At 42.0% G+C, this 11,094-nt stretch overlaps 1 pseudogene; it reads right to left on the bottom strand.

Annotated features, from left to right (window-relative positions):
• Window positions 1–7,910: 7,910 nt before the first annotated feature.
• LOC140711052 (small ribosomal subunit protein RACK1-like) lies at window positions 7,911–9,629 on the bottom strand (annotated as a pseudogene).
• Between the last annotated feature and the right edge of the window lie 1,465 nt (window positions 9,630–11,094).

Raw genomic sequence — 11,094 nt, 5'->3', positions numbered from 1 at the left:
GGGATGGTTAATGGGTACAAAAAATATATAAAGAATAGGACCTAGTACCTGATAGCACAACAGGGTGACTGTAGTCAATAATAATTTAATTGTACATTATCAAATAACTAAAGCTGTATAATTGAATTGTTTGTAACACAAAGAATAAATGCTTGAGGTGATGGATACCCCCATTTACCCTGATGTGATTATTACATACTGCATGTCTGTATCAAAATATTTCATGTACCCTATAAATAGATATACCTACTATATATCCACAAAAATTAAAATATAAACAAATAAAAAACAGTAAAGTAATATTACAGGGTACAAGGTCAATATACAAAAATAAATTATATTTCTATATACCATCATTGAACAATCCAAAAATGAAATTAGAAAACAATTCTATTTACAAAAGCACCAAAAAATAATAAAATACTTAGGAATAAATTTTACCAAAAAAAGCAAAACCTGTATGCTTAAAACTATAAGACACTGTTGAAAGTAATTTTAGGGCCAGGTGCAGTGGGTCAAACCTATAATCCCAGCACTTTGGAAGGCTGAGGCAGGCGGATCACCTGAGGTCTGGAGTTTGAGACCAGCCTGACCAACCTGGAGAAACCCCGTCTCTACTAAAAATACAAAATTAGCCATGCGTGGTGGTACATGCCTGTAATTCCCGCTACTCAGGAGGCTGAGGCAGGAGAATCGCTTAAACCAGGAAGTGGAGGTTGCAGTGAGCCAGGATCATACCCACTGCACTCCAGCCTGGTCAACAAGGGCAAAACTCCATCTCAGAAAAGAAAGTAATTTTTAAAGACCTAAGTAAATTGATATATTCACATTCACAGATCAAATGATTTAATATTGTTAAGAAAGAGCCTCCAATTTGATCCAGAAATATAACATAATCCATATTAATATCTCAGCTAGATTTCTTACAGAAATTGACAAGCTATCCTAAAATCTATATAGAAAAGTAAGGGTGCCAAAATAACACACAATAACTTGAAAAGAGGCACAAAATTGGAAGCTTCACACTTTCTGATTTCAAACCTACTAAAAAGCTACAGTGATCAAGATACTATGGTAATGGCATATGGACAAACAGAAATCAATGGAATAGACTAGAGGGGCCAAATATAAATCTTCACATTTATGGTAAAGTGATTTTCTACAAGGGTACCAAGAAAAGTCTTTTCAACAACTGGTTCTGGGACAACTGAATTTCCACATGCAAAACAATGAAGCAGGATGTCTTCCTTAGATCGCACACCAAACATTAACTGTTAATGGATGACACACCTAAATATCAGAGCTAAAACTATAAAACTCTCAGAATAACACATACAAGTAAATTTTTGTGACCTTGGCTTCGGCAATGGTTTCTTAGATACAACAACAAAAGCACAAATGACAAAAATAAAAATACATTACTTGGATTTCATCAAAATTTAAAACTTCTATGCTTCAAAAGACACCATCAAGAAAGTGAAAAGACAACCTACAGAATGGGAGAAAATATTTACAAATCATATATATATGTAAATCATATATATATATGATAAGGAACTTCTGGATGGAGGACATAAAGAATTTTTACAACTCAATAATAAGAAAAACCAACAAAAGAAATGGACAAAGGATTTGAATGGACAATTCTCTAAGAAAAATGTAGAAATGTCCAATATGCTCATGAAAAGATATTCAATATCATTAGCTATCAGGAAAATTCAAATCAGAACTATAATGAGATAACTATTTCACACCACTAGAATATCTCTAATCAAAAAAGACAGACAAATAGTTTAGCACTGAAGAGAATGGAATCTTCATCCCTTGCTAGCTGAAACATTAAATGGTGCAACCACTGTGGAAAAGAGTTTGGCAGTTCCTCAAAAGGTAAAACATAGAGTTAGCATATGACCCAGAAATTCACCTCCCAGGTATATACCCGACAGAAATGAAAACATATGTCTATGCAAAAACTTGCATATGAATGTTTGAAGCAACATTATTCACATTAGCTACAAAGTAGAACGAACCCAAATATACATCAACAGGTGAACAGATAAATAAAATGGGATAACATTCATACAATGGAATATTACTTGGCAATAAAAGGAAGTATTGATACAAGCTACAACATGCATGAACCTTGAAAATGTTTTACTAGGTCAAATAAACCAGACCCAAAAGATCACACGGTATGATTTCATTAATATGAAATTCTCAAAATAGGCAAATCTATAAAGTAGATTACTGGTTGACCAGGGCTGGCAAATGTGGGGTGAAATTAGGAATGACCATTAGTGGGTACTGGATTTCTTTTTGTAGTGATGAAAATCATTGATTGTAGTAGTGCCTGCATAACTGTAAACGTACTAAAAACAATTAAATTGTACGGTTTCAATGGCTGAATTCTTTGGTTGTAACTATAGCTCAAAAAAGTTGTTTAAAAAATTACTACAGCATAACTTATAATCATCTAAAGATCAGTTGGCATAAGCTTCCTCAAAATACCCTGTTTATTATAAATCCTGAAAATGATGGTAGAATTTATTTTGCCCACCCCCCACCATTTCCTAGAATTTCAGGCAGTAAAATCTTTCAGAGTCAGTGAGAAGAAATGAAAAAAAAAAAAAAAAAAACACCTTTTATTTTTCATTCTAGTTCATCCATACCAGAGGTGAATTTCTTAATTCAGCTGATATCCTCTAAGCTACACAGAAAAGCAAGGGCTTTGCTTCTCTAACTTCAATAACCTTATTTGAAGACATGGTAAGAATTAGGGTTTTCCAAATAGAGAAAAAAAATCACATATGTATATGTATGTAAGAGTGTGTGTGTGTATGCATATATGTACACATACAGTTTTTTTAAGATGGGATCTTCCTGTGTTGTCCAGGCTGGAGTGCAGTGGCTATTCACAGGCACAATAATAGCACACTGCCGCCTCAAACTCTTGGCCTCAAGCAATCCTCCCACCTCGGCCTTCCAAGTAGCTGAAACTACAGGCACAATCCGTTGCACCCAACGAATACTTTACACTTTTTAAAAAAACTGTATCTAATATTGTGGTTCATTTTATTCTGCAACTTGGAAAAATATCACTTCTGCTACTAAACGCATTGTGATAACAATGTTTACCTTTCTCTCATCAAAAATTCCTGCTGGTGGGCCAGATGTGGTGCTTCACACCTGTAATCCCAGCACTTTGGGAGGCTGAGGCAAGTGGATCACTTGAGGTCAGGAGCTCAAGACCAGCCTGTCCAACATGGCAAAACCCCATCTCTACTAAAAATACAAAAATTGGCTGGGTATGGTGGCACACACCTGTAGTCCTAGCTACTTGGGAATCTGAGACATAAGACTCACTTGAACCTGGGAAGTGGAGGTTGCAGTGAGCCAAGATTGTGTCACTACACTCCAGCTAGGGCAACAAAATGAGACACTGTCTTTAAAAAAAAAAAAAAAGAAGGAGAAGGAGGAGAAGGAGGAGAAGGAGGAGAAGGAGGAGAAGGAGGAGAAGGAGAAGAAGGAGGAGGAGGAGGAGGAGGAGGAGGAGGAGGAGGAGGAGGAGAAGAAGAAGAAAGAAAGAAGAAGAAGAAGAAGAAGAAGAAGAAGAAGAAGAAGAAGAAGAAGAAGAAGAAGAGAAGAAGAAGAAGAAGAAGAAGAAGAAGAAGAAGAAGAAGAAGAAGAAGGAGAAGAAGGAGAAGGAGGAGAAGGAGGAGAAGGAGGAGAAGGAGGAGAAGGAGGAGAAGGAGGAGAAGGAGGAGAAGGAGGAGAAGGAGGAGAAGGAGGAGAAGGAGGAGAAGGAGGAGAAGGAGGAGAAGGAGGAGAAGGAGGAGAAGGAGGAGAAGGAGGAGAAGGAGGAGAAGGAGGAGAAGGAGGAGAAGGAGGAGAAGGAGGAGAAGGAGGAGAAGGAGGAGAAGGAGGAGAAGGAGAAGGAGAAGGAGAAGGAGAAGGAGAAGGAGAAGGAGAAGAAGAAATTCCTGTTGGTAGATATTTCAGATATCTCCTAGGTTTTTGTTGTTGTATTGCAAATACTACTGCAAGTTAATTAAAGCTGGAATCACCCAGAAAATTTCTTAGAAATGGCAAGATATGAATTAGAACTGAAATAATGACCATGATTTAGACTATAAAAAGTCAAACGGGAAATGTATTTCAGGAAATAGGGAAGCATAGGGCCAAAAAAAAAAGTGAGTTAAAATAGCAAATGTCTCCAAAATTAAACTCTATGTGACAAGTAGTGGGAGATGACATGCCAATTTATCTTCTGCTAGTCCTCTGCTCAAGAAACTAATAAAGCCCAAACTCCTTAAATTAATTTTTGTTAACACAAGATTACAATTTTTGAAAACCAAGATCATGAACACAATAGTTTAAAAAGATTAATTTGTTGGTGCTAGTTGCACAAGTACATTCAGTTTGTGAAAAGTCATCAAGCTGAGCACTTATGATTTGTATACTTTCCTGTGTGTATGTTATAGTTCAATTAAAAGAAGGACAAAGAGACATAAAGACAGATTTTGATTTGGCAGCTAATAAGACAGAAGCAGCCATTATAGCAATATAGCTTGAGAAATGAAGATCTAGAATTGAAAATGTCAATGAGAATTAAAATGGAAGATTCTTGACCTAGTGAATGGATTTAGTGAACGAAAAAGAGACAATTCAATGAAATTTTTAAGGCTTTAGAAATAAATAATCATGACAGTATCAATAGAAATGAAAGAACAAGAATATGGAGCTACTTCAAGTAAACTATAATCATTTCAGCTGGAAATTTTACCTTTAGGTAAAATATTAAAGTTAAAAATCCAAACTTGAGAGTCAATTACTTAAAGGTGACAGATGGAACCAACACACTGAATGTTGACAGAAAAGCAGAGAGTGAAGGATAAAATCCATGAGAACCTGTCAATCCAAGATTGAAAGGAGGAGAAACCAACCAAAGGATAGAAATTAAGTAAGCAAAAAGATAACAGGGGCCTGGAAGAGTCACAGGTGTCAGGAGGAAAAAAAAAAAAGAAAAAAAGGTATTAATGTCGCAGGATCCTTAGGGTGTCGCTCTGCCAGCCAGAAACCTCCGTGACCAGTGGTGCCTCTGCTTGGGTTTTGCTTGTGCCTGCTGAAGTCATTCCATCCACTCAGCCTGGCAGGCTGCACTGGCTAACACTACTGGCCTGGATCCCACACCTGCCAAGGGTGAGACAGGCACGGAGCAGCAAGGGGTGTGTGAGTGAGCAAGTGTGGGATCTGTCCACTGCGCACAGCCAGGCACACCAGCTGCGGCAGGACAGGCAGCTCCAGGCACCAGCACACGTGCTGGCTCTGTTCAAGGCTGCAGTTGGACCAGACATACCACACGTAGCTTCAGTAGCATCTGGACAGGGGAAACACAATGGCACCAGAAAGCTCAGAGACACCAGGAACCACAGAGTCCCAAAGAGGGTGTTACAGGGTGTCACAGCCCTGGCTCAGGGAGTCCCAAGGTCTGGGCTCCCAGAAGGGCCACAGATCTTCTCTCTCTCTCGTCGCACGCAACGTGGCAACCGGAGGGCATGTTTCCACTGTGTTTGTGTTACAGCTCTTTTAGCCCACCATTCGGTGGGTCCCAAGCACTTGTCCCACGTCCAGAAAGAATGAGGTATGCAGACAACAGGAGGATGAGCAAGGCAGAGAGGAGCTTCACTGAGCGAAAGAATAGCTCTCAGGAGATCCGAAGTGGGTAGGTCCTTTCTGCAGGCAGGTTATCCCAGTGTGTGTTGAACTCAGAAGGGAAGTAGCTCCTTTCTGCAAGCAGGTCATCTGGATGAATGTGTGTCTAGCTGAGCCTGGATTTTATGTGCTCAGAATCAGGGAACTGCATACTGATTCCTCCATGGGCAGCCACGGTGCGCCTGGAAAAAGCACCATCAAATTTGCCAAACGGTCATCAATGAAGTTCTCACTCTGGGCCATGGACTTCACCTGGAACTGGCAGCCCAGCCCGCAGGCTTCAGGCCATCCCTGGCCTGAGGTAAGGTTTCACCAGGGACCCACCCCTTTTTGCCTAGGAACCTGTCTGCCTTTAACATGCCATCCACGGCACCCAAACTGACTGTGCCAAGAGGTGTCTATAGGCCAGTGCCAAGCTGCCTTCAGCCCCTGCAGCCCCTCCTTCCATCCTTATTGTTACCCAAAGTCCAGAGGGGACCACGGTGGCAAGGGGCTGGCAGGTCAGCACCACTCTGAGCACACATATACCCGGCCGGGTTGCAAACGTGTCTGGGCTTGGCCACAACTTTGCTTCCCCCTGAAGCAGGCGCCAGGAGCAGGGAGAGGCCAGGGAGCGAGAGCAGACACTTTCAAACCTGCAGGGGCAGGGGGCTTCCTGGGACCCAAGTTGCAACTGGGCAGCTGCAGCTGCACCCAGGAGCACAAAGCTCCCGCCTGTTCCCAGCCCCTGCGGGCTCTACGGAGTGCAGAGCCCTGGCCACACCTCCCCAGCCACAGCTGGCGTCTCCACAGCAGCTGCTCCAGACAGGCTGCCACCACCATCATTAGCAATGTCAAAAGTCAGAGGAAGATGTAAAAACTGCAAAAATCTCATCACCAAGCAGTACTTCAAAAGCTCCTACTGACTAATAATGGAAAAAGAAAATAGTGTTTAAGAAAAAACAAAAATTTGGCCAGGTGCGGTGGCTCACGCCTGTAATCCCAGCACTTTGGGAGGCCGAGTGGGTGGATCACAAGGTCAGGAGATCGAGACCATCCTGGCTAACACGGTGAAACCTCATCTCCACTAAACATACAAAAATTAGCCGGGCATGGTAGCGGGCGCCTATAGTCCCAGCTGCTTGGGAGGCTGAGACAGGAGAATTACGTGAACCCGGAAGGCAGAGCTTGCAGTGAGCCCAGATCGCACCACTGCACTCCAGCCTGGGCGACGGAGCGAGATTCCGTCTCAAAAGAAAAAACAAAAACCAAAAATTTAAACATATCACCAACAAATAAAGAAGTACAACCTTACTCCATAAGTTTCACAGCATGGTTTTAGTGAGTCCAGTACTACCCCAACCAGTCCAAAAGATATTCTGGCAAAGAAAAGTTAACAAAATCCTGAGATTTCACACTGGATACTCCAATATGAAAAGAAGCAGGCAGAGAATGAATAGGCCAAACTAGGGAAAGTCAAGAAAATATCTAAAAATATCTAAAGAGAAAAGTCCCTCTGTATCAGCATAGGGCTTTAGAAAACATAGGGAGGACAGCACTGGCTTACAATTTTCCAGAGCTCTGTGACGAACTGGTGAATGAAATTTAAGTCCAGGCATACAGGATGTTAAAGGAACTCTTTAAAAAGTGAGTAAATCTCAGGGCCTCCAACAAAGCCAAACTCAACCCCAGCCAGTATCTCTCCACTCATTTACCTCCACACTCACATGCCACAGAAACTGAAATTAGAAGGAAAACCCAGCTTGTGGTCCAGACAAGATAGCACAGACCATTTTTCCCAGTTAATCCCCAATAAGCACAAATATAAACAAATAATACAAGGGACAACTAAAGAACTCTGGAAGATGGAAAGAAGAAGGTAAACTCCTTTGAAACCCTACAACTAGAAGAACAGCACAGAGGCAGGATGTCTTACGCCTACCTCACCCAAGTGAAGAAAGCCACCCAGACCTGGTTTTTCCCAGGCACAGCCTAGCAGCAGAAGGCAGCCCATGTAGGCCAATTCCTCCCAGAATAGAACAGGTGTCCCTCTGACAAATACCAAGGAAGCCAGACACCACCAGCAAGAGAGATTAATCAGGAACCTCAACAAAAACAAATAGCCAGTGGAAACACTCTCCTTCACCATGAGGCCTGAGACTCCCCTCCTTTTTTTTTTTTTTTTCCAGTTTGCTCATTTTTTAATTTCTAAAGCTCCGTCATAAACTTCTAGCAGGTGCCCATGTCACCTGCCACACTCACACCAGGTTGTCTGTGTAGCCAGCAAACAAATGACCATCAACAGACCAGGCCAGGGAGGTACACTGAGGCAGTTCTGCCTTGCTGCCAGTACTGATAACTTCTTGCTTCAGTTCATCTATGATGATAAGTCCCAGATCTTGATGCTGGGGCCCATGACAACACAGAGTCAGTAGCAGTTGGTACTGAAGCATAGGGTGTTGATAATGCCCCCACCATCTAGCAATATAAAGGTGTTTGCCTTCATTGAGATCCCATAGCATGGCCTGGCCATCCTTGCCTCCAGATACACAGAGGGATCCATCCGGAGAGACAGTCACAGTGTTCAGATAATCTGTGTGGCCAATGTGGTTAGTCTTCAGCTTGCAGTTAGCCAGATTCCATACCTTGACCAGCTTGTACCAGCTACAGGAGACAGTGATAGGGTTGCTGCTGTTAGGCAAGAAGCGAACACAAGACACCCACTCTGTGACTCTCATACTAGACAGTGTATCTGCACATACCCAGGTGTTGGGAACAGGCCCCCAAATCTGGCCATAAACTGGCCCCAAAACTGGCCATAAACAAAATCTCTGCAGCACTGTGATGTGTTCATGGTGGCCACAATGCCCTGGAAGGCTGTCAGTTTACTGGAATGAGTGCAAGGAACGCCTGGCCCACCCAGGATGGAAAACCGCTTCAGGTGTTCCTAAGCCACAAACAATAGCACGAGCGATCTGTGCCTTAGGGACTTGTTCCTCCTGCAGATGACTAGCCAGAGCCCATCCCTTTGTTTCAGCCCATTCCTTTGTTTCCCATAAGGAATACTTTTAGTAAATCTATAATCTATAGAAACAATGCTTATCACTGGCTTGCTGTCAATAAATATGTGGGTAAATCTCTGTTCCGGGCTCTCAGCTCTGAAGGCTGTGAGACCCCTGATTTCCCACTCCACATGCTATATTTCTGTGTGTGTGTCTTTAATTCCTCTAGCGCCACTGGGTTAGGGTCTCCACGACTGAGTTGGTCTCGGCACCCAGGGTATTCTATAACTTGATGGTTTTATCTCATGAGCCACAGGCAATCTGCTGGTTGTCAGGGGAGGCCACATTCGGCATGTCCTTGTATGGCCAACAAACTGTCTCATGGTAATGCCCATTGTGAAATCCCAGAGGCACGGGGTTCCATCCAAGGAGCCTGACAGGACAATCTGACCATCTGAGGAAATGACCAAGTCACTAAGAAAGTGGGAGTGACCACACATAGCATGTTGTGGGATGCCATAGTTGGTATCTTCCCTGCTCAGTTTCTACATAATGATGCTCTTGTCTTGAGAGGTGGACAGGATCATGTCCAGGAACTGTGGAGTAGCAGTGATCTGGGTTACCCAGCAGTTGGGGCCCTAAGGGTGCCACAAAGGGTCATCTGCTCAGTCACAGTGATGGCAATTCGAGATTCCTCTTTTCCATCAAGAGAAACAAAGGCAGGCACGAAGAACCAGAAGAGAAGGGGCCTGCTCAGGAACTTCTGTCTCCACAAGCAGCCCAGTCAAGAACCTTGGTCTTCACAGGTCTGAGGATCTCCTTCTCTATCCAGAGACATCAGAACAGGCAGTCGGAACTGGCAAGCAAAACCCAGTTTTGCTAGATATCCAATCTCAGGAAGCCTCTTGTTCTTCACAGGTCCAAGACTCTCCTCCCCTGTCCAGAGACATCAGGGTAGCAGGGAGCATGGTAAGGAAATCCCAGCCCATCCCTTCCCCAGCAATAGATATACACTAACTCAGCATAAGAATGAATCTCCTACTCCTTCAGGCAGCACCACCAGAGATCAGTGAGAGCCCTAGTGCCACCAGATACAAGAAGCCAACAAAAACAACAGTGCAGACTCAAAATTAAACTATCATTGGAACCACAACCCACAAAAATATAGGCTAACACCTTCATGATAAACCTAAACAGGATGATTGCTTGTGAAAATAAAAGGTTGAACTAGTCCTCAGAATCTCCTAACATATTAGACAAAATATTTAAGTTTCAAATGGAAATCACCTGTCACACCAAAAACCAAGAAAAACTATAACTTGAATGAGAAAAGACAATCAACCAATGCAAACACCTAGATGAATCAGCTGTTGAAATTATCTGACAAGAACTGTAAAACAACCATCATAAAAATGCTTCGACAATCATTTATAAATTCTCTTAAAACAAATGTAAAAATAGAAGATCTAAGCAAGGAAATACAGTTATAAAAGCAACCAGATGAAAATTATGTAACTAAGAAATGCAATAACAAAAGACAAGCTAGATAGGCTCAGTAGCAGAGTGAAGATGACACAGGATACAATCAATGAGCTTATGGACAGAACAACAGAATTCACCCAATCCAAACAACCCAGAAAAAAACAGACAGAAAAAATTAAGAAAGCCTCACAGACCTGTGGGACAACAACAAAAGATCCAACATTTGTATCATCAGAGTGCAAGGAGAAGAGAAAGAGAGCCAGACTGAAAGATAATTCAAAGAAATATGGTCCAGCCTGCTGTATAGCTACAGAAATCAAGACAGTGTGCTATTAGTCGAAGACAGACAACAGATCAATGAAACAGAGAATCCAGAAATAACCAACACAAATATGTTCAACTTATTTTTGACAAAGGGCTAATAGTAATCCAATAGAAGAAGAATAGCCTTTTCAACAAACAGTACAGGGGCAATTAGGCATCTATTGGCATAAAAGAAAAAAGAACCTTGACTGACAACTGTTACAAAATTTAACTCAGCCCTGGCAAAGTGGCTCACACCTGTAACCCCAGCACTTTGGGAGGCCAAAGCAGGCATATTGCTTGAGCCCAGGAGTTCAAGATCAGCCTGGGCAACAAAGCGCAACCCCATCTCTACCAAAAAAATAAAAAGAAAACAAAAATTTAACTCAAAAGGATTATGGACTTAAATGTAAACATAAAGCTGCTTAAAGCTGCTAACATTTAGAGAAAAAAATACAGGAGGAAATCTTTAAGATCTAAAGCTAGGCAGAGTTCTTAGATTTGACACCAAAACCACAATCCAAAAACGAAAAAAATGAATAAAATAGACCTCATCAAAAGTAAAATATTTTGCTCATGTGAACAAGATGAAAACAAGTTGCAACTTCTGGCTTCT

Source organism: Chlorocebus sabaeus, unplaced genomic scaffold (genome assembly GCF_047675955.1).
Source record: "Chlorocebus sabaeus isolate Y175 unplaced genomic scaffold, mChlSab1.0.hap1 unalloc_scaffold_1421, whole genome shotgun sequence".
NCBI lineage: Eukaryota > Metazoa > Chordata > Mammalia > Primates > Cercopithecidae > Chlorocebus > Chlorocebus sabaeus.
This window is presented reverse-complemented; position numbering and strand designations above follow the sequence as displayed.